The sequence below is a fragment of the Oryctolagus cuniculus genome, chromosome Y, assembly GCF_051225735.1.
Source record: "Oryctolagus cuniculus isolate XC-2025 breed Fujian yellow rabbit chromosome Y, ASM5122573v1, whole genome shotgun sequence".
In the NCBI taxonomy this organism is placed as follows: domain Eukaryota; kingdom Metazoa; phylum Chordata; class Mammalia; order Lagomorpha; family Leporidae; genus Oryctolagus; species Oryctolagus cuniculus.
The window spans coordinates 32,851,436-32,875,970 of NC_142889.1; the positions used below are offsets into that span (position 1 = coordinate 32,851,436).

The 24,535-nt window shown below is 47.0% G+C and overlaps 2 pseudogenes; one reads left to right on the forward strand and one right to left on the reverse strand.

Moving 5' to 3' along the window:
* Positions 1–1,713: 1,713 nt before the first annotated feature.
* Positions 1,714–5,397, reverse strand: LOC149119500 (caytaxin-like; annotated as a pseudogene).
* Positions 5,398–21,028: 15,631 nt separating this feature from the next.
* LOC149119501 (ADP-ribosylation factor-like protein 6-interacting protein 6) lies at positions 21,029–21,791 on the forward strand (annotated as a pseudogene).
* The last annotated feature ends 2,744 nt before the right edge of the window (positions 21,792–24,535 follow it).

Below are 24,535 nucleotides of genomic sequence, written 5' to 3' on the forward strand. Positions count from 1 at the left end.
TCAGTTTGAGTCTTCTCTAACTCCTGACTGCAATTTCTTGCTAATGTAGACCATGGGATTAATCCATCATCACTCAAGTAACTGGATTCTTACCACCTACAGAACAGACCTGGATTCAGTTTCTAGCTCCTGGTTTTAACCTCTCACTTGGCTACTGAAGCCATGTAGGAGGTGAACCAGGAGATGGGAGTTCTCCGTTTCTTTCTTTGTCTCCCGGTTAAACAAATATTTTTAAATGAAAAAGAATGTAACATATTCTACCTAGAAACCTTTTTTAATGCATAAAATTTCACACATTTCATAAGTACAAATTTAGGAACATTGTGGTCTTTCCCACCCTACTCTCCCTCCCAACTGCACTCCCACCCTTCTTCCTCCTCCCTCTCCTATTCCCATTCTTATTTTTTACAAAGATCTGTTCAGTTAACTTTATACACATAAGATTAATTCTGCATGAGTTCAAGAAACTCAACAAGAGCAAAAGAAACAAAACAGCTCAATAAACAATATAAAAGAAACGTGTTCAACAGTTGAGATAAGGGCTGTTCAAAATCATAGCCTATCACAGTGTCATTTCACTTCTGTAGATTACCTGTTAGGTGCTCTATTAGTTACCACAGATCAGGGAGATCTTATCAATTGTGAACTGAGCTGTAATGAACATGCAGTTACAGAAAACATTTTCATATGCTGATTTCATTTTCTTTGGGTAAATTCCTAGGAGCAAGATGACTGGGTCATATGGTAGGTCTTTGTTCAGATTTCTGAAGTATCTCCATACTGTATTCCAAAGTGGCTGTACCAGATTACATTCCCACTAACAGTGGATTAGGGTACCTTTTCCTCACATGCTTGCCAGCATTTGTTTTTTGTTGATTTCTGTATGAGATTCATTCTAACTGGGTTGTGGTAAAAATTTATTGTGGTTTTGATTTGCATTTCCCTGATGGCTTGTGATCCTGAGAATTTTTTCATGTGTCTATTGGCCATTTTAATTTCCTCTTTTAAAAATGCCTGTTTAAGTCATTTGCACATTTCTTAACTGGATTGTTTTGTTGTAGTTGAGTTTATTGAGCTCTTTATAGATTCTGGATGTTAATCCTTTATAATTTTCCTAGTTTGCAAATAATTTCTCCCATTCTGTCAATGGCCTCTTTACTTTGTTTAGTGTTTCCTTTGCAGTGCACAGCTTCTCAACTTGATGTAATCCCATTTGTCAGTTTGGGCTTTGATTGTGTGTGCTTCTAGGGCCTTTTCCAAGAAGTGTTTCCCTATGCCAATGTCTTGCAGAGTTTCTCCAATGTTCCTTAGTAATTTGATAGTCCTCCAGGTTTAGGACATTGATCCATTTTGAAGGATTTTGTGTAGATGTAGGGTAGGGGTCTTATTTCTTACTTCTGCATGTAGAGACCCAGTAGTCCCAAAACATTTGCTGTAGAGACTGACCTTGCTGCAGGGATTGATTTTAGCTCCTTTGTCAAATTTAAGTTGGTTGGAGGCCCATGGATTTATTTTAGGTGTTTCTATTCTGTTCCATTGGTCTAATGTTTTACCTCTTTTTTTCTTTTTCATTTTTGTCAGTACCAGACTTTTGATTATAACTGCACTGTAGTATGTCTTGAAAACAAAAGCTTCCTACAAGCCAAGGGCAGCTGAGGGCCTGGGTGGATCAGAGTGTGGAGCACCCCAGGCAGTGCGCCCACACCCACGCCCTCACCAGCTGAGGCCCAGCATCCTGCGCCAGGTGTGGCGCCATTCAGAAAAGTATCATGTAGTCCTCGGCCACCAGGAGCTCCAGGCTGCTATTGACTTAGCTGCGTGGGGCAGCGGGTCGGGTTCAGGGTGGCCGCGCCCAGCCCGGGCCTCCCCCGTGGGCCTCAGGGATCGGGGTCCCCCCTCGGACGAGGCGTGGGGCTTGAAGGAGAGGGCCGCGGGCTCTGGGGAGGGGCGGGGGTCTCTGGGAAGGGTCGGGGGCTCTGGTGGAGGGGGCCCACGGACTCTGTGGAGGGTGCCTCAGGCTCTGGGGAGGGTCAGGGGGCTCTGGGAAGGGTCAGGGGATCTGGGGCAGGGGTCATGTTCCAGCCCCTTGGGCCCCCTCTGGGCGGGCCTTGGGGGTGGACATGACCACCCAGCTCAGCACACCGGGTACCTGGGGGTCCCCACCCCGCTGGCCGCCTGTGCTGGGTGGAACTCTGGGGGGCCAGGAGTGAGAGTGGCAATGATGGACAACTGTCACTCATCCTCCCCGTGAGACTGTGACCTGGGGCCGGGGACTGAGCCTGTCCGGGCTGCTGCGGGTGTGGATGTGGTGGGTGCCCGGCCTGTGGCTGTGGCGTGGGAGGCGGTGACGGGTGTGACCGGCGTGTGGTGGTGGTGGTGGTGGTGGTGGTGGTGGTGGTGACAGACATGTGATGGGGATCAGGGTGGTAGTGTTGGTGCTCACGGTAGTGTTGGTGGTAATGATGAAGGTGATGGTAGTGTTGGTGATGGACATGTGTGGTGGAGGCAGCAGCTGCTGAGACAGGGGTCCAGGGGAAGGCCCAGGCTTGGTGAGTGGGGCCAGCAGAGCAGAGAGCCTGGGTGAGCAGCCACGCCCCACACCTGCCCTGCCCCGCCGCCTGCTCACAGGACAGGTTCTCCATGACACAGTGGTAGTCAGCGCAGCTGCTGTTGGGGAGGAAGCAGGAGGTGAAGACGATGATGGCGTTGAGGCCCTCGCTGTGGTTGCCTGGGGAGAGGGGGCCGAGGGCGGCCGTCTCAGAGCTCGGAGCCATGCAGGCTCCACCCTCCGCTGTGGTGGGGCACGGAGGGGCTGCCAGACCGGCAGGGTGGCCAACCTCCAACCTCTGGGGTGACCACGGGTACAGGGGGGGTCCGACCTCCAGGGTGACCACAGGTACAGGAGGAGTGACCTCCGGGATGACCATGGGTACAGGGGTCCGACCTCCAGGGTGACTATGGGTACAGGGGTCCGACCTCCGGGGTGACCACGGGTACGGGGGTGGGTCGACCTTTGGGGTGACCACAGGTATGGGGGGTCCGACCTCCGAGGTGACTACGGGCACAGGGGTCAACCTCTGTGGGTGAGCACAGGTACCCGGGGGCCTCACCTCCGTGCGTGACCACCTTCATGTGCAGCTGGATCATGTGCAGGTCGATGCGGTGCTCCTGCTCCCCGATGATGACTGTGAGCCACAGGCGCCCATTGGCCACACCGCTGTCCTCTGCCACGCCGTCCCCAAACAGGTCCGCGCTGTCCCCAGGCATGTTCTTGCCGGGGGCCACCGGGGTGTCATCTGGAAGCAGCACCCCTGGGCTGGATGCGCTGGCCTCTCGCGGCTGCCTTCCTTCTCCCGACCTGGCCGCCTGTGCCCTGACAGGACCTGGCTCAAGTGCCAACTCCTCCAGAAAGCCTTCCGAGATTGCGCATCCCGGACATTTGACTCCTAACACTTCCTGGGTCTCTTGCTCCTTAACTGACGCGAGCAGCCAGAGGGCCTGGGGGTTCATGGTGTGCTACTCCGTATCCCCCACCCCTGGGCAGAGCCACCTTGCTGACAGCAGTGGGAGAACTGGGGTCCACAGCTGTGCCATGGGAGTCAGACCCAGCTCGCTTCCGGTCACTCCCCAGACCTGCCATGCTAGGGCGGGAGCGCCATCTGGGCCCCCTGAATCTGCCGTGCTGGGGCGCGCAAGCGCCATCAGGGTCTTCCAGTGCTGGCCGGGAGCACCCGGGCCACCCATGCAGGCTGAGTCCAGAGCAGAGCTGGGGAGGGACCCAGGACCTGATGGGGGAAGCGGGAGCCCTCCTGGCCTGCCCTGCCCTGGAGTCCCGCACACAGCGCTCCTGCCTCGGGCTTTCAGGCTCTCGGGCTCTTGGACTCTGCTCGGCCACTGAGCGCCGGGCGCTGTCCTCGCTCTGCTGGGGGCCGCGTCCAGTGGGGACCTCAGGACCCATGTTTGGTGAGGAGATTGAGACAGGGGCATCCTGGGTCAGACTGGATTCGGATCCAGCTCCCTGCTCATGCGCTCCCTGGGGGCAGCAGTGAGGGCTCAAGTGCCGGGGGCCCTGCACCCGCGTGGGAGACCCAGATGGAGCTCCTGCTCCTGGCTCCAGCCTGGCCCAGCGCCGACCGTTGTGGCCATGTGGGGAGTGACCCAGCGGATGGGAGCGTGCTTGCTCGCTCTCTCTCTCTCTCTGACTTTGCGTTTCAAATAAATCAGAAAAGCAAATGAAAACCTAGGAAGAGTGTGATTGTCAGAGAGGATCTGTTTACTGCTCTCCGAAATCCTGGAGGGAAGTCCCTCCTGCTTCCTCCCTGGGCCCCCACCCGCCCTCACCTGCCGCTCCTCGCTGGCCGTGACCGTGAGATTGTCCCACACGCGTGGACATCAGACCTGGCCGATCCTGCTCCGCGTGTCCCGCCAGAGCCCTCACTGTGGCCATTGGGGTTGTGAGACCTGCGCCTGCCTCCCTCTCCCCTAGCTCCTGCTCGGCCACTCCACCCCTCACCACCCCCCAGGCCTGTGCCGGGCATCCTTTCCAAGGACCCCACTCGGTTACCCTGGCCAGAGCTTCCTCCTCCCCGGCAGTATGGACAAGGGGCCGGGTCGTCCTGGGCTCCCTAGGATTGGAGCAGCGTCCCTGCCCCCTGCTCCGTGCCAGCCACACCCACACTCCGCCCTGCCCTCGGTGTCATGGCTGCCCACGCCTGTGGGCAGAACCGTGTCACCTCCCGCCACGTCCCCGCTGTGTCGCCCCGCGTCCCCAGCGCCCAGAGCAAGCGCTCGAAAAGCCGGGCAGGCCGCAGGCCGTGGTCCCCTTCGAGGATCTTGGGGAAGACCCGCGCGGTGGCGACAGGTGCAGGTGCGCATGAACCCCGCGCCATTCCGTGGCCCCCGCGGACCCCGCACCCCGCGCCCGTGGCCAAGACTGGGACAGCCCCGTGGCCCTTACCTTCCCACTCCAGCTCATTGCCGTTGCCCAGGAACTCGAGCGAGTCCATCTCGTCGGGGGTCTCAATGTTGTCCACGTTCATGTCCAGGTTGTCGGCGTGTCCAGGAAGTCGTTGGACAGCGGGGAGCCCTCGCTTTGGTCCAGCGAGATGCTGATCTCCGGGGCCACCAGGGTCTTGCATTTCTCTGGTAGGGTCGGTTGAAGTTCAGTGCACCGGGAGGGGCTGGGGAGAGGCCAACAGGACCTGTGGCCCCTCGCGTTCCCCCCACCCCACTGCCCTGCCTGGCAGAGGAGGCGGAGTGGCAGGGCTGGGGTGGGGCAGCTGTGGCCATCCCCTGGCACCTGCGGGGCAGTGGGTGGGCACTGGCTGCAGCAGTGAAGGCGCCGCGGGTCCCGGCTCTGCATCCAGCCAGCTCCAGCCAGCCCCCGTGCTTGCGCATCCTGGGCCCCTGCACCAGCCCTGTGACTCCATGGAGCTCCTGGCTCCCGGCTTCAGCCTGGCCCAGCCCTGGCCGTCTGGTGTCTGGGGAGTGACCTAGCAGGCAGGGGTCTCGGTCTCTGACTTTGCCTGTCTCCCATTTAAATAAATACATAGAAAAATGTAAGAGGTGTGTCCTGGCAGAAAATGGTCAGGTCATCATTCTGTGCATGTGCTCAGCACTGTGGACTCAGGAGTGGCCTGGTAGGGAGGTTACCGTCCTGCCCGGAGGGCACCTGAGTCCCAGACATTGGCTGGCTGAGACAGGCAGGAGGCAGAGACCCCTCTCAGATGGGGCTCAGTGGGAAGCGGGCTGGGCTTGGGGGGCTGTGTGTGTGTCACGCCAGCATCACTCCTCTCCTTGTAGGGGCCAAGGGAGGGCCCAGCAGTGACCCTGACACTGAGGGCTCATCCCTGCCTGGGAGGCACTGACCCCTCAGAGTGGCCATATGGCAGTGAGGACAGATTGGAGCCAGAAGGTCACCCCCAAGCCTCACACAAAAGGGACCCGCCCTGAAAAGTAAAACCCAACGCATCTGCCCCCCCCAGGCTTTGGAGTTATGGGTGTGTGTGTGGGGGAGTGTTGCTTCCCTCTGCATGGAGCTGCCTGCCCAGGAGCAGTAACTCCGGTTTCGTGGTCCCTGGCTGGAGAGGAATTCTAGCCCAGGATAATCCAACCCGAGTCTTGCGCCCCTGATTCCGATGGGATTTGGGGGCCTGAACTTGATGCTGAGTGACTGCGGGCAGATGGTGCCTGCACACCTGCCCAGGGCAGGGGCTGCCATGGGCCCCCTCTTTGCGGCAGCCACACCCCACATCATGAGGCTGGGGCGAGTCCTGGAGGGCAGCAGGGAGGGCTCCCCTGTGGGCATCGCCGTGGCCATCTGGGGACTGAACCAGCAGTGGGGGTTCCCTGTCTTGGCTGCTCAAGTCTAATAAAGTCTTGAAAATGTCTTAAAGATTATTTGGGTGCAAAACGGCCTGCAGCCCACACACTTTCCCAGCATGCACTGTCCTCACCCTGCGGGGGGGGCACTGTTGTGGGGGTGCGCGTGGGTGTGGAGGCCCAGGGAGAGGCCACCTGCAAGCCCTGCCCCGGGGGTTCGGGCCTTTCTCTCCTGGGCCCTCGGCTGATTAAAGGAAGCCCAGGCATGTTCTAAGTCCACGGATTTAAACATCCTTAAAGTTGTATTCATTCACTTACCTACCTTATCTTTCTGCAAGGCAGAGTGACAGAGGGGTCTTTCACACACTGGTTCACTCCAGTGCCTGTAGCCAGGGCTGGGCCAGGCCAAGGCCAGGAGCTTGGAGCTCCATCCGGGTCTCCTGTGCGGGTGGCAGGGGCACCGGCACTTGAACTGTCACCGCTGCCTCGCAGGGTGTGGACTGGCAGGGAGCTGGCAACAGCAGTGAGAGCCGGGCACTGGACCCAAGGGCTCCACTGTGGGACAGGGGAGCAGCCTGTGGGGTGGGGGCATGGCCTTGGCTGGGGTCGTGGCCTATGGGTCAGGGGCATGGCCTGTGGGCTGGGGAGCGGCCTTTGGGCTGAGTGCCAGCCCCGTGTCACCTCTTTGACCCTTACAAGCTCACTTCCTGTGATTCGCAGCTGAGGAACGGGCGGAGGCACAGACAGGCTGAGTAACTGGCTCAAGCATGCGCAGCCACGTCCCCGCAGACCCTCCCCCGCAGGCCCCAGAGCTGGGCAGCCCCCTTCCCTTCAGGGCCTCTGGGATCTGCTGGCCCAGTCCCGGCAGAGCCATGCCATGTCCGCTGCCCCGCTGCGGAGTGACTCCGTCTCTGTGTCTTCGCGGAGCAGCCTGCACCCTCAGCTGGGGCCGGGCAGTGCCGCCGGAACGTCCAGCCAGAGGAGGGTGGTGTGGCCAGGCAGGGTCCGGCAGAGGGGGTTCAGACAAAACAAGAACAGAGCGCACTTAGCATTGGGCCCTAGCGCCTCTCTGCTTGGGGCAGAGCACAGGGAGCCCGTGCACAGGCTGGGAGTCGCAAATGCGCCCAACCTTGGGAGCTTTGGCCCAGACAAAGCCAGGCTGCTCAGGCCCTTGGGAATCTAAGTGGAATCCTCTGCGCTGGGCCTGCAGCCTTGGTTCTTGGAGATTTGTGTTCTCTTTAGCTCATGCTCAGTGTGAGAGGCAGAGCTCGAATCCACTGGGTCACCCCCGGGTGCCTGGGAAGGCTGAAGGAGCCGAAGCTCAGAGTTCTGCGTGGGCTCCCCCACAGGTGGCAGGGAGCCAGGGTGGGCATTGACTGGGAGCTGAGTCTGGGGATCCAGGGTGGGTGTCAGCTGGGAGCTGAGTCAGAGGGACCCAGAAAGCTGAGTCAGGGGGACCCAAGGTGGCGTCAGTTGGGAGCTGAGTAGGGGAGGACCCAGGGTGGGCGTCAGTCGGGAGCTGAGTCAGGGGGACCCAAGGTAGGCGTCAGCTGGGAGCTGAGTCGGGGGGACCCAGGACTGGGACCTAGAATGCAGATGTCCTAGCAGGTGTTAGGGCCAGCACGGCGGTAGAGGAGGTTAAGCTGCCACCTGTCACACCACCAGTTCACATCCTGGCTGCTCCATTTCCATTCCTGCCCCCTTCTAATGTGCCTGGGAGGGCAATGGAGGACAGCCTAAGTGCTGGGCTCTACCAGCCACATGGGAGACCCGAACAGAGCTCCCAGCTCCTGGCTTTGGCTTGGCCCAGCCCTGGCCATTGCCGCCACTTGAGGAATGAACCAGCAGATGGAAGACCTCTTTCCCTCTCTCTGCATAGCTGTGCCTTTCAAATAAATACACAAATCTTCAGGAGGAGAAAGAAAAGCAAGTGTCTTAACCGCTAAGCTGAGCACCCGCTGTCTCTGGGGTCTTGTCTGTCAAGAGCAGGGACAAGTGTGTCAGAGCTGCGTCACTGTCAGCCATTGGGTCCATGGCCAAGCCGCCAGATAAACACAGGAGATGGGGTGATGTCTGCGGGGAGTGGACGATGGCCCAACTTGGGCCCCTGCACCTGCATGGGAGACCCATATGGAGCTCCTGGCTTCAGATCAGCACAGTTCCGGTCATTGCAGTCAATTGGGGAGTGAACCAGAGGATGGAATTGCTCTCTCTCTCTGTCTCTCTGTAACTCTGCCTTTCAAATAAATAAAATCTTTTAAAAATTAAATAAAATATAAAATCTGAAAAAAAAGAAAACTAATGCCTCTCACTTTGTTTTTGTTGCATATGATTGCTTTAGCTATTTGGAATCTCCTATATTTCCATATGATTTTCAGCATCGTTTTTTCTACATCTGTGAAGAATGTCCTTGGTGTTTTGATTGGAATCACATTGAGACTATAAATTGCTTCTGGTAGTATGGACATTTTGATGATATTTCTTCTTCTAATTCATGAAAATGGAAGAATTTTCCATTTTGAAATGTCTTCTTCTGTTACTTTAATATTTTGTAATTTTCATCAAAGAGATCTTTACATCATTGGTTAAATTTATTCCAAGGTATTGAATTCCTTTTGTAGCTTTTGTGAATGGGATTGTTCTCAAAAGTTCTTTCTCAGCCATGGCATTGTCTGTGTATTTAAAAGATGTTGACATTTCTATGTTGATCTTATATCTTGCCACTTTACCAAACTCTTTATTTGACAGGTAGAGTTATAGACAGTGAGAGAGAGACAGAGAGAAAGATCTTCTTTCCATTGATTCACTCTCCAAATGGCTACTACAGCCAGAGCTGTACCAATCCAAAGCCAGGAGCCAGGTGCTTCTTTCCGGTCTCCCAAGAGGGTGTAGGAGCTCAAGCACTTGGGCCATCCTCCACTGTCCTCCAGGGCCACAGCAAAGAGCTAGGGTGGAAAAGGAACAACTGAGACTAGAACTGGCATCCATAGTGAACGCCAGCACCACAGGCAGAGGATTAGCCAATGGTACCAGCATTCCAAACTCTTTTGTAAAAAAAAGATTTATTCATTTATTTGAAAGTCAGAGTTACAAAGAGGTAGAGGTAGAGAGGAAGAGAAAGGTCTTTCATCCATTAGTTTATTCCCCAGATGGCTGCATGGCTAGAGCTATGCTGATCTGAAGTCAGGGCCAGGAGCCTCTTCCAAATCTCCCACACTGGTGCCGGGGCCCAAGGACTTGGGCCATTTTCTACTGCTTTTCTGGGACATAGCAGAGAGCTGGATCAGAAGTGGAGCAGCTAGGACTCAAACCAGTGCCCATATGGGATGGCAGCACTGCAGGAGGAGGCTTTAACCATTCTCCCACAGCACCTCCCCTATCCAATGCTTTTATGAGTTCTAGTAGTCTCTCATTGGAATCTATTGTATCCCCTATATATAAAATCATCTGCATATAGGGATAGTTTCACTTCATCCTTTCCAATTTGTATACATTTGATTTCATTTTCTTGCCTAATGGCTCTGGCTAAAAATTTCAAGACTATATTAAAGAGCAATGGTGTGAGTGGGCATCCTTGTCTGGTTCCAAGTCTTACTGAAATGATTCCAATTATTCTCCATTCAATAAGATGCTTCCTGTGGGTTTGTTACAAATTGTCTTGAATACGTTGAGGAATATTCCTTCTATACCCAATTTGCTTAAGGTTTTCATCTTGATTGGATGTTGTATTTTTATGTATGTTGTATTTATTTGGCTTCAATTTTGTTTATTTCTTCTTTAATAATTTTAATTATTTCTTTTCTCCTGCTAAGTTTGGGTTTGGTTTATTGTTGTCATTCTAGGTCCTTGTGATGCATTGATAGGTCATTATTTGTTGCCTTTCCAATTTCTTGCTGTAGGCACCAATTGCTCTAAATTTCTATGTTAACACTAATTTTGCTGTATCCCATAAGTTTTGGTATGTTGTATTGTTGTCTTCATTCATTCCCAGAGGTTTTTGTTGATTTCTGTTTTGATCTATTTTATTTACATTCAAAGTTTCTGTTGATAAATAAGGATTGACCCTCCCATTTTTCTAATCTAAATATTCATATTGTTTACTTTGAAATTTCTTTGTACTCTTACTGGGTGGTTTTCTACTTTCACATTCTTTCATAGTCCTATCATTTTGGGTTTCTGTTTGTAGCATCTTTTGTAGGCTGGATGAATGGTGAGAAATTCTTTCAGTTTCTCATGGTTATGGAAGATCTTTGTTTCACCTACATTAATAAATGAGAGCTTTGCAAGATACAGTATTTTATGTTGATAGTTTCTTTCTCTTAAAACGTGGACTGTATTTTTAACAGTTCTTGTCTTAACTGTTGAAGAAAAGTTCTTTTTTTGTCATTCATACTATCTGTTGAACTCCTTACTTAACATAGAGCTAATCATATGCATACAAAGTTAACAGAAAATAGATCTTAGTAAAAACATAAAGGTGAGAATAGGGGAGGGAGGAGGAAAAGGGGTGGGAGAGTGGGTTAGAGGGCAGTACAGTGGGAAGAATAGCCATGTTTCTGAAGTTGTAATTATGAAATGTATGAAGCTCCTTTTCCTTAAATAAAAGGTTTCTGAAGAGGGGAGGAGAAGACGTGGAGTATACCTCACCATTCTCTCCTACCCTTTGAGTTTCTGATGAGAATTCAGCTGTAATACTTATTAGACATCCTCTAAAATTAATCTGGCATTTCTCTCATGCTTTAGACTATTTTCTTTGTTTTATTGTTGAATTTTAACTACAATATGTGTGGGGAAGAATTTTTCTGTTCATGTCTGTTAGTTCTATTTGCTTCCTGTACCTGAATGTCTCTTTCTTTCTCTGAACTGGGTAATTTTTCTGTGATTATTTCACTAAATAGAACTTCTCATCCATTCTCTCTTTCCACATCTTCAGGAATTATTAATACATGTATGTTTGGCTATTTGATATTATCACATAAATCTGCAACACTGTTTTTAGTTTTTCTAATTTCTTCTGTTTTTTTTTTTATATGATTGTAAAAATTCCAGAGATTTGTTTTCTAACTCAAATATTCATTCCTCTGCCTCATCATTTCAGTTGTTAAGGCTTTCTGCATCATTTTTATTTAATCTAATGAATTCTTCATTTGTAAGAATTCATTTTGTTTCTCTTTAAAATCTGAATTTTATGCAAAAATTTCATTCATGTGATTTAATTTCTTTAAATCATCACTTTAACTTTGATTGCTTCCGAATAACCCTATGATTAATCTTTTGAATTCTATTTCCAGCCCTTAACAATCTATTCCTCTTCACATTTTAGTATTGAACTGTTGTGTTCCTGTAGTGCATCACTTTGTATTCCTTATTCTTGATTCTTGAATGTCTGTGTTTGTTTTTAGGCATTTTTGGAGATACTTGTATTTTTTCCCCTCTGATTACTTTTATCTTTGGGTCATTACTCTGCGGCTTAGTGGAGTGTCTGTCCTTTCAGTGAATACCCAGAGATGTGTGCTGGCTGTGTCTGGGAGCTCTATTTAGTGTGCCAGGGTTGGGGGAGTATCAAGGGTGACACCCAAGTTGGGCATGCTAGATCTTTTTTTTTTTTTTTAACAGAAGAGAGAGTTTAATCAGCTGTGTTGGTGTAGTAGTTTCATTTTCACCTCCTTTCTTCCATGGTGATTAATGCCTGGGTGCTAACCCCACTGGGTAAAATATTCATCCATGCTGCCAGAAGAACCACACAAAGGATCCATGCAATCATCAGTGTGAGCATGAATCCCACCAGAATGACCCGCCCCAGACAGTCAAGGAGTTGTGATTATGTAGAGCAATCCACAGTGATTTCCCAGAGACCCAGCAACACCTGTGACTTAGATGCAACCATAGTGTTTCCACAGTCCCAACATGCAAGGATCCTACAGTCCTGCAGCACCAAGGATCCACTCTACCCCACCAGTCCATCCCATCCACAGAGAGGCAGAGACACTCTCAGAGCCAGCTACCTATGGGTGCTCCTCCTAGGCAGGTGAGCCCAAGAGTTTTTAATATGTTGGGCACCTCATAGTCCTACATGGGTACTCAGTCCCCTGTCAGTCCTCCCAGCCAGACTCAGGCATCTCCTTGCAGTTGGTTGTTAGGCTTGTGGACACAAGGTGGTGCAGCTGTTTGTGTGTCCAAAATTCTGCCCTCTCTCTCTCAGCTAATTGTAGGACATCATTGTTGGCACGGGGGAGACAAATGAGCCTCTATCTTCCTTCCAGTTTGGCAGATATCCTGGAGCCCTGTGGGGCTCTCCCTGAAGCTATATCACCAGTTGTTTGGACTACTGCAGTCTGATATCACCTCAGTGTCCAAAACTGGCATTTAGACTCTTGGCTACTGGGGTCCTGTGTTGTTCCTATACTCATTCTGTGCATCCACACAATCCATGTAAGAGCATAGCATCCCTCTTCCTTCTGTGGAATTTCCACTGTGTTTTTTCCCTAACTCTTGCCTGAGATTGCACCTTCCAGAATATTACATTTTCAAGTGAAATAAATAAGTCTGTTATGTACTGATGGCATACATTGTATTTCATTTCTCTAGCTTCAATTCTTAATTCTATCAACTCTATGAGGCAGTTACCATTATTATCATATCTGAATGAGAAAATGGATGCATGGAATGGTTAAATATTTGCCTATGATCACACAGCTACTCAGTATTTAGATATAACTAAAACCCAGTTTAAATCCAGAGCCTGCCTTTAACTACAAAAGAAAACTGTTTCTAAATGACACATGCTGTACATCACAGAGATGTTTCTTTAAATGATTAGATTATTCATAGAAACATACCTTATATCAAACAAAATAACAGGTAGTTTGGAATTCAAAGGTTATTTTCTTGAGACAATAATTTAAAATTTAAAAGTTTAATTGGACCAAGTGTCTTAGATCTTTTCAATTTCAGAAATAAATGAATATGTTATTTCATTAGAAAGAGTTAATATGACTTATGGAGGGAGAATAAGAGCATTTGGGAAATAAATTATCTTCAAGGTTTTGCCATTGAATTTGACTTTGACATGAGCTTTATGATTTCTTTTGATTTTCTAGGATTCTAATACTTACGTACAGGGTTCATTGCTATTCAATTTGATGTGTTGGGACAGGCTTTCTTTGTGACTCACAGACAACTAATAATCCCAGAGCCTCTGGGTGCTCCTCCTTGGCTGTTTGTTTATTTGCTTGTTTACCTATCTACAACAGAGAGGGAGGAATATTCAGAGACAGAAAATCTACCTATTGGTTCACCCTTCAAAATACTGCAATGGCTAGAGCTGGGATAGACATAAGCCAGGTGCCTGTAACTCCATCATGGTCTTCCTTGTGGACAATAAGGACCTAAGCAATTGAGCCATCTTTATGAGGTGTGTTAGCAGGAAACTGGAAAGGAATCAGAGCTGTAGAGACTCAGCCAGCACCCTGATATGGCATTATGGCTTCCCAAGTGGCAGCTTATTCCATTGTGCTACAATGTTAGCTCATGGCAAATACCCTTAAAATGTTTGAATTTTTCTGTTTCTGATCTCTAGGAATCACTCTTTATTCTTCACTGAAATGAGAAACTAATAGTGAAAATTTTACATCTTCTACTTCTCCACTGCTTTCAGAAATTGCTTTGTCTATACTAAACCATCATTTTGTCTGTGACTTAGCAATCCAGAGTGAATCTGTGTGTAGCACAGGACCTAAACTGCACAGAAAAGCATGTGCATCATTTAAACTTTCCCTTTACTCTCAGTCACCTGAATCTGCAGGAAGACTGGTGTACACACACACACACACACACACACAGAGTTCCCCCTTTCTCATTCCTTCACCATATACCCTCTCCTTTCCTCTCTATTTGCTCTTCCTCCACAACAAATAAAAATCTTTTTCCTCCTTTTTAAGAAGGTACTTCCTGATTACTCTGTTCCCAGAGATATCCTAAGATGTACATCTTCCTATATCTTTAGCTTAGGTAGAGCATATATTTTCTACAGGAACTGTCCTTTGTTTCCATTTTGTGGTTCCACTTTTGGAAAGTTACTCAAGCCTACTACTTTTAGCAGTCAATCATGATAAGGAATGAAATTAGAATGAAATGTGGAATGACAAGTTTTGTAAATATCATGTCCATTTAGCTGATAGTGTTGATTAGTTCTGTTGCTTGTTTTTTTGATTTTATGTCTAGTTTACCTGATTATTGATGAAAATGTTTTGTCAAAGTTCAGCATTACAATTGTATTGAAGTCTATGTCTCCCTTTAGATCCATTAACATTTATTTTAAGTGTCCAGGCTCCCTGGTGTTGAGTGCATATACATTTACTATAGTCACTGTGTCCTGTTGGATTAATTCCTTAATCATTATATAGTGCCCTTCTTTATCTCTTTTTACAGTTTTTGTGTTAAAGTCTATTTTGTCTGATATTAGGATGGTTACATCTGTTGTTTTTTGGTTTCTGCTAGGATGTAATATCTTCTAATCTTTCACTTTTGCTCCGTGTGCATTTCTGTTGGTGAGTTATGTTTCTTGTAATCAGCAAATAGATTTTCTGCTTTCACGTTTCTTCATAATGATATCTATCTTTCTGTGTTTCTGTGTGTAGCACTTCCACAAGCATCTGCAAGACTGGAAGAGTAGTGACAAATTGGATTTCTGTTTGTTATAGAAGGTCTTTCTTTCATCTTTGTTCATGAATGAGAGCTTTGCAGACTACAGTATTCCGGGTCCACAGTTTTTTTTTTTTTTTATTTTTCTCTTAGTACATAGACTAAGTCTCTTCATTCTTGCCTAGCCCGTAGAGTTTCTGATGAAAAATCAGCTGTGAGTCTAATTAGAGATCCACTGACAGTAATCTGTCACTTCTCTTCTGCACATTTTAGGATTTTTTCTTTATATTTTACTGTTGATAGTTTAAATACAATGTGTTGTGGTGAGGATCTTTTCTGGCCATGTCTAGGAAGAGTTCTATGTGCTTGCTGTACTGGGATATCCTTTTCTTTCTCAAACTAGGGATGTTTTCTGTAATTATATTACTAAATAGAACTTCTAATCCTTTCTCTTTCCACAACTTCAGGAACTCCTAAGACTCATATTTTGGGTCACTTGACAACATCACTTAAATTTCCAACACTATTTTTATTTTTTCTAATTTCTTCTTTTTTTGGTCTTACTGAAAAATTTCTAAAGTTTTGTCTTCTAGATTGGCTATTCTTTCTTCTGCCTCACTCAGTCTGTTGTTTCCACCAAGTTTTTATTTGACATATTGAATTCTTCATTTCTAATGTTTCATTTAGATTTCTCTACAAAATCTCAAGTTTAATGGTAGATTTTTTCGATCATGTCATGCATGGACTACTTGAATTTGTGAATTTGCTCCTCATTGCTTCTGAGTAATCCTATGATTAATCTTTTGAATTCAATTTCAGTCTTTTCATCCATCTCTTCATCTTTACATTCTGATATCAAGTGTTGTGTTATGTGGGGGGAGGGAGTCCTCTTATCTTCCTTATTCTTGTTTCTTGAATTTCTGCATTTATTTTTGGGCATTTTCAGAGTTCCATGTTGGTTTTTCCCTCTGATCTCTTTTTTTTAACTCTGCCTCTGTGTGTTAGTGGAGTGTTGGGTGTTTCAGTGATATATCCAGTGGTATGTGCTAAGTGTGGCCAGAATTCTGGTCAGTGCCCCAGGGTGGTAGGAATATACTGGGCAATACAGATCTCCTCTTGTTAACAGAAAATGGAGGTATGGTCATCTGTTGGTATAATCACACATATACTTTTTCTCTTACAAGGTGATCAATGCCCAGATGTTAGTCCTCAGTCAGTGACATACTCACTTGCACTCTGCATGAACTGCACAAAGGAATTGTTCAGTCCTCACTGTAAGCACAAACCTCACTTCAATGACCATCCCAGGCAATCAGGGACCTCTGGGCATGTGAAGCTGCACACAGTAATTGCCCAGAAACCCAGGTACATTCTGTGACCTCTTATGCAGTCACAGATTTCCCACCATCTCAGCACACAGGGCTCCCACATTCATGGTGTGCAGAGGATACAAGCACTCCATTAGTCTGTCACTTCCACAGAGAAACTGAGATGCTCAGAGCCAGCTTCAGTCTGAACTTCAGAACCTATGATATGTTGAGAGACTAGGGCACCTCCTATCAGGGTACCCAGACACCTGAATTCTCCCAGCCCTACACAAAGTCAGTGGGGAACATGAAATTTTACTTTGGTTAAATTTCTGTATCACATGCTTGCACAATGGCCACCAGCCACAGCCCTTCCCATTTCACAATCATGCTTTCTCCCCACAGACTGCCATGCAGGAACATACAAGAATCTCTGCAGCCATTACAGAGGTCAGAATGACTCTTTCACCCTGCCCATTGCCTGCTGTGTTCACCAGTACTGCTGCATGCCTCTGCTGACAAGATTGTATTTTATCTGCACCAGTTTCTGGGTGTACACTCATTCTCTTCTTGTTAAAATGGTGCCCAACCTCTCTCAGCCACTTGCTGGGCACTGTTGTGAGAGGATCAGGAGAAGAAGACTTGCCCCTTTTTTCCACTGTGGTTATCAGGCACCCTGTTCTGCTTTGGGCTCCAGACCATAACAAAAGACAGTGAAGGCCACTAAGCCCTCTCTCTGGTTAAATAGCCAGTGGCATGGGTCACTGCAGGCTGACTGCACCTTGCTTTGCAAAGCTGGTGTTTTCTCTGGCTCTGCACTCATAGCTGTACATCTGCACTTTCCACACAGACTCTCCACTGTGGTTTTACCTCCAACTCTCCCCTGAGAATGCAGTTTATCTACTTTTTAAAATACTGTTTTCCCCTAGCCCAGAGCAGACTGCACTTTCCATATTCCACATCTCGAAATGTTCAGAAGTCAAATTGTTGATCAGAGGATTACTCACAAACAGGAGAAGCAATTGACCCAATTAAAGAAATGCATACATGACCTGGATGAAAAATTTTACCATGTAATAGATATTGTTGAGAAATCAATCTGAAATATTAGAAATGAAGTATTCAATAGAAATGTAAAGCCTTAACAACAGACTTGGTGACACAGAATAAAATATTTCTTAGCTAGAAGACAAATCTTTGAAATGCTTCTCAGAAAAGAAAGGAAAAAAAAAGAAAAACCAAAAATAGTGTTTGAGATTTATGGAATACCAATAAATGATATCAATCATATGTGTCTTAAGAATTACTGAGGGTATAGAAAGAAAAAATGGGTTAAAAGGCCTATTCAATGAAATAACAGAAAATTTATTGATTTAAATATTTAAATTGAAGTATAAATAGCAGATAGAACACCAAAAACACTGGGCCAGATATGATCCTCATCATGACTCATTATAGCCAAATTTTCTAAAGTAACACATAAAGAGAAGATCCCAAAATGTTCATGAGAAAAATGCCAGATTACCATCAAAGGATATCAAGGTAGATTGACAAGCTGATTTCTCATCAGAGATGCTATAAGTTGAGAGAGGGTGCAGAGATGCAGGTCAAGTCCTAAAAGAAAAAAAAAAGCCTAACCATAATACAATACCCAAGAAAAGCTCTGATGTATAATTGATGGTTAAATAACTTCCAAAACCAATAGAAATGGAAATAATTTGTCACCACAATCCAGCCTTACAAATAATATTTCTGAACACACTACACACAGAAACAGAGAAAGATACATCATGAAAGTATGTGAAAACAGAAAATTTCCTAGTAAAATTACTAAGGAAATCCAAAATTAATAATTGGAATATTCATGAAAAAAAAACAGGGCCAAGTCATTGCTTATTACTAATAAACATAAATGTAGAAGGCATAAATCCTCCAATTGGATGACATAGAATGGCTGAACAGTTTTTTAAAAAAAATCCATCTATTTTCTACTTACAAGAAACACACCTCATAGACTACCATGCAGACTAAATGTGAAAATATGGTAAATGATATCCCATGCTAATAGAAATAAAAGTTAACATAGTTACACTAATATCAGACATTAAATACTCTAACACAGAAACTGTTAAAAGAAACAAAGAGGCCGGTGCCACGGCTCACTAGGCTAATCCTCCACCTTGCGGCACCGGCACACTGGGTTCTAGTCCCGGTTGGGGCACCAGATTCTGTCCTGGTTGCCCCTCTTCCATGCCAGCTCTCTGCTGTGGCCAGGAAGTGCAGTGGAGGATGGCCCAAGTAGTTGGGCCCTGCACCCCATGGGAGACCAGGAGAAGCACCTGGCTCCTGCCATCAGATCAGTGCGGTGTGCTGGATGCAGCACGCCGGCCGTGGCAGCCATTGGAGGGTGAACCAATGGCAAAAGGAAAACCTTTCTCTCTGTCTCTCTCTCTCATTGTCCACTCTGCCTGTCAAAAAAAAAAAAAAAGAAACAAACAAAGAAGGGCACTACTACTAATGATTAATGTATCTACTCAACAAACAGGAACATGTGATTAGTAAATGTCTGTGTACCCAATGATAGGGAATCTGGCCATTTAAAACACATCAGAAAGGATCTTCAGGGAGACAGATTCAACTCAGTAGTAATGGGGGACTTCCACACCCACATTCATCAATGGACAAATCAAGTAGATGAAATGTAACAAATAAACAACAGAGATAATCTACACTTTTGACCAAATGGACCTAACTGATATCTACAGAACATTTCACCCCACAACTTCAGAGTACATGTTCTTTTCATTGATGCATGGAACTTTATATAGGATAGATGAGATGCTAGGCCATAAGAAATTTAAAGAAATGAAATTGTACCATGTATACTTTCTGATCCCAATGGAATAAAACTGAATTAAAACTTCAGAAACTTTAGAAAAAATGTAAACCTATAGAGAACTAAACATTATACCACTGAATGAACAGTGGATCATAGAAGTAATCAAAAGAGAAATCAATTTCTAAAAACAAATGAAGATTACAATATATCAAAATTTGAGATATGGTAAAAGCTGTGTTAAAACTTTACTACCTACTGAAATAAATTTGAAATCCATCAAACAAATGATCTATGATCATCTCAATAGTCCAGAAAAACAAGAACAAACCAAAAATGAGTAGGAGACAATAATAAACATTAGAAGAAACAAAATTGAAACAAAGATACGAAAGATTTGTGTAATGAATAACATTTTTGAAAAAAATAACCAAAATGTACATCCTTTTGTTCCACTCAACCATAAAATTGAGAAGACCAAAATTAATAAAATCACAGATGATAAATGAGGTATTACAATGGATACCACAGAAATAAAGTCACTAGGAATTACTATAGCAACAAATTGGAACATCTTGAAGTAATGGATGAATTTCTGGACATATAACACTTTACCAAATTGAGTCATGAAGACACAGATAACCTAAATAAAACAGTGATTAAGCCAGAGCTAAAATCAGTAACAAAGACAAAGCCAAAAAAATCCAAGATCAAATGGCTTCACTAATGAATTCCAATAACTTTTAAAGTATAATCCCAAGGCTTCTCAACCTATTCAAAACAATTGAAAGCATTTCCTCTAAGATCCAGAAGTAGGGTCCAGCACTGTGGCATAGTAGGTAAAGCCACTACCTGCAGTGCCAGCATCCCATATGGGCACTTGCTTAAGTACCTGCTGCTCCACTTCCAATCAAGCTCTCTGCTATGGCCTGGGAGAACAGTAGATGACCCAAGTCCTTTGCCCCCCTTACCCACATGGGAGACCCATGAGAAGCTCCAGTCTCCTGGTTCAGATTGGTCAAACTCCATCCATTGTGGCCATTTGGGGAGTGAACCAGCAGATGGAAGGCATCTCCATCTCCCCCCCCCCCTTTCCCTGTAACTCTACCTTTCAAAGAAATAAATATTTAAAAAATCATAGAATCAGACAAGGGTGCCCACTCTCATCATTTTGGAAGATTCTGTCAAAGGAATTAGACAGGAAAAATAATCAATGGGACTAGAACCCAGGGTGCTGACACCGAAGGCAGAGGATTAGCCTATTGAGTTGTGGCGCTGGCTATTTTTTTTTTTGACTGACAGAGTTAGTGAGAGAGAGAGAGACAGAGAGACAGAGACAGAGAGAAATGTCTTCCTTCTGTTGGTTCACCCTCCAGATGGCCAATCCGAAGCCAGGAGCCAGACACTTCCTCCTGGTCTCCCATGCAGATACAGGGCCCAAGCACTTGGGCCATCCTCCACTGCACTCCAGGGCCACAGCAGAGAGCTGGACTGGAAGAGGAGCAACTGGGACAGAACCAGTGCCACAACCGGGACTAGAACCCATGGTGCCAACGCCACAGGTGGAGGATTAGCCAAGTGAGCCATGGCGCTGGCAAAGTATTGAGTTTTGTGTGAATAAGTTTGAAAATTTTATATAGTTAAGAAGAGATCTTATTTAGCTTTTTTAATGTTATAGTGTGCTAAAGAACTAGTTATTTAACTTGATCACAAAGTTAAGGGGTGCATCATAAATAGAATGGCAAGGAAAAAATATAATGGTAAAGAAATGAGTGGAACAAAAATTAAATTAGTGCTGTCTTATAATGAAGGAAAGGATTGACAACTACAGAAATCAATGGATGCTCAGTTACAAATTTATTACATGAGGAGATATAACAATCAGAACTCACAATTTTGAAAACACACCTTCTTTCCCACCATGTCTTTTGTGGAGAGTGGGAAGCGTTCGGCACTGCACCACAGTCGCCTTGGCACCCCGGCGCCCTTCACGGCTCCACATACCCTGCCTTCTCTCAGGGGGACAGTTGGGGTGAAGGCGAAGTCGACGACCAGGAGGGATGCAACCAAGTGGCCCGCGACTTGAGAGAGTTCTCAGCTGGACTATCTTTGGAGTGCAAGAGAGGTTCTCTGTTCCCACCAGATGGATATGGGTCGCCGGTGCTGCCAGAGAAGCTCAATGCATCTTCCCGGCTGCTGCGGGAAGCCGAACCCCATCTCAGCAGTGGCCGGTTCAGGTCCTTTCTATTCTGTGTTCACTGCTGTTCGCCATCCTCCTCGCCTTTCTGCTCGCCATCGTCTACCTGGCCGTTAAAGAGTTGCATGCTGAGAATTTGAAAAATGAAGATGGTGTAGACGCTGGGCTGTTAGGGTTCTGGATGCTGCTTATAATATCCCTAACTGCTGGATTCTCCTGTTGCAGCTTTTCTTGGACAGTGACTTATTTGATTCTTTTGAACCAGGAATGTTTCCTCCTACTCCTCTTTCACCTGCCAGTCAAGAAACTGACTGGACACTCCTTCCACATGGGCGACAGCGTGGCAATTTTGAATGGCACTGTGGCTGCTCTTACTGTAGCATGGTGCCTCATGTATATCCATGCTGGAGCAATACTCTTGGCAAAATGTAGTCTAAATTGTTTCATAATAACAGGAAAGAACATCATTGCCTACTCAGAAGACTGAGAAGCCTAATGTTCATTATATGGTTCATCTGTGTGTCATCACACACTAAATAGTCATGCAATGAAAAAAAACTAGAAAACCTCAATGCAAGAAATGTATAAACTCAATGAAGAGAAAGTAGATCAATCTTAGTATAATGAGGCTTGGAGCTAAAATTAACATTTCTTTACAAGAAAATGTTGGTGCATATGATCTTTCTTCTTTTGCACGTTACCTATCAGATGTCTGCTTTTGAGGATGTATTTGTTAAAATCATTCACAATCATTCTAAGGAGTCAGTGATTATTTTTGCCTAGTTGCTGAATTATTTTATCTACTGTCTGTGAATAATGATGCTTCTTTAATTACTTTCTGAGCTACAAGTATTCCAAATCATTACCTCTGCGATTCTTTAGATTGCCTTAAGGGTGAAACTAAAGAGCTGCTAGAGAGTTCATTTAAGATGTAGCACAAATATCCCATAGTAAAATTTCTTCAGTTACTTAAGATAAGAAAAAAACATTCAATTGTCATTTCATTTGTAAATGAATCCAACACATTGAAAAGTTATATATAATTGAAACTGATTGCTAAGAGTATGCTAACACATTTTACACAGATCCATTTAATTTTCATGTACCACAAGAATATGCTCCTTTAAGCAGTAATGTTTTAGATAGGACATAAGAACACATATAAGATTTCTGTGCAAATCAATTATTTGACACATTAGATAATAAAATAACTTTTTGCAACTGGGAAGTAGATTTTATATACTCTCATCTTTGTCCCCAAATGGATGGTAGAAACAGAGTGATGCTTGATTCATGTCTGCTACTTACTCATTAGCAAGATGAGCAAGAGGAGCAGCTGGGACTAGAACCGGCACCCACATGGGATGCCAGCATTTCAGGCCAGGGATTTAACCTGCTGCACCACAGTGTCAGCCCCAAAGTCCTGGTTCTTATTCTGACTGTTCTGACCCTCCATTTTCTTATCTGTAAATTGGTGATATATCTGGAGGGCTTATGATGAAGAAAAAGGTGATACTTGTAATGCCTTTCAGTACCACTTCTGAGACCCATGAAAGGTCATCGGGACTATCCTCCTGCCCCAATTCCAGGGCAGACAACTGACTCAACTCATTAAAACCTTCCAAAGATGTATGAGGATGACTTCAGAATGTTCTTGGAAAATGTATACTCTGAACATTTTGTGCATGGATTTCAAAAACGTTTGCACGAAATGAATTTCTCTTATAGCTCTATTTCCCACAAGGTTTTTGAAGTACCCTGACAGTCTCCAATATCGCCAGCTAAGTGAGCAACCTGCCCTGTCAGCTCCCTTCCTCCTGTGCAGAGCTTCTCTGCTGCCACAGGATCTGCCCAGCCCCTCCCATGCAAGTCAGCTGTGGAGAGACCCTTGACAGAACCCCTTCATCATAAGGGCTTCCCAGCAGCACTCCCTCCCCAGCCTCTCCCAGCCTAACCCATGCCTCCCTCCTTCCTGATCCCCAGACTCCTGTCAAGCTTCAGGTCTCTCTGCCCAAGCAGCTTAAGAGGCAAGGTGTCAGCCCTCTGCATCAGGCTTGGGAGGATGGCAGAAGAAGCAAAAGGCAGGAATGCGAAGGGGAATGGTGGTGGTGGGTGGGGATCAGGCTGGCCAGTTGGCTGTCCTGGGCCTATAGGACTGATAGGCTGTGAAGGGCAGTGTATCAGGCCCTGGAGCCTCTGTCCTGGGGCTCAGCCTGGTCCTGGGTGAGCAGGGCTGGGGAATGGAGAGTGAATGGTTTAGGGGTACTTACTCCAGGGGATGTGGAGCACACAGCAGTCACATGATGAGGGATGGGGGAGACTGAGTCACTCTATGGCTGCGTAGGATGTGGGACTTGGGAGAGCATTCAGGGTTCCAGGAAGTGGGTGGACTCAGCTCTGAGGCAGGGCCACAACCACACATCCTATTTCAAAGGGACAGCCAGGAGAAGTACGCAGCCACAGCCGCCGTGGGACAGACAGGTGGCGCTGAGGACCCATGTAGGAGGATGCTGGCAAGAAGCTGGCCAGAGCAGAAACAGCAGCATGGATGCGGGTTTGAAGCGATGGGAGCCAAAGAAGGAGGCTGGCAGTGGGATGAGAAAAGGCGGTGAGGGCACGGGGAGGGCTAGGGCAGGGGAGGGTTGAACCTGGGAGGAACTGGAAACAGGAAACCAGAGAGGGGGCTGCGGGAAGAACGCGAATAATGGGCAGCATGTATGGAGGCGGGATCCCGGGAATGGCCGGAGCTGGGATCCCAGTAGGGATGGTGGGATGACGGCAGCGCTGAGAACCGGTCTCCCTCATGGAGGGGTCGCGGGGGCCAGAAGGAGCGTGGGATTCCATTTTCCTGCGGCGGGCATTCTCCCCTCTCCACCTCTGAGACCCCCTCCCCGACTGCCCTTCAGGACTGCCTATGGCGTCCAGTTCCCATCTCCCAGGTGGGCTCTCAGACAGCGGAGAGCCTAGGATGCTCTTGGCGACAGGAGCCCAGCTTGAGGCGCGCCCCCAGGGGGCCGAGGGAGGCGGGATCTGACCGGCTCCGCGGATGGCCGCCCCTAGCTGGCCACAGGGGCAAGTGCCTCCAGGCGGCTCCCTGGCCAGCCCCGTGGTTGAGAACCCCGGCGGCGGCGACTCCTGGAGGGCCTTGGTGCCCAGCCAGGGGAGCTTTGTGCCCACTAGACTGCCCTCCACCCCGGTCTCACCCGCCTCTTTTGCACTTCAACGTGACGC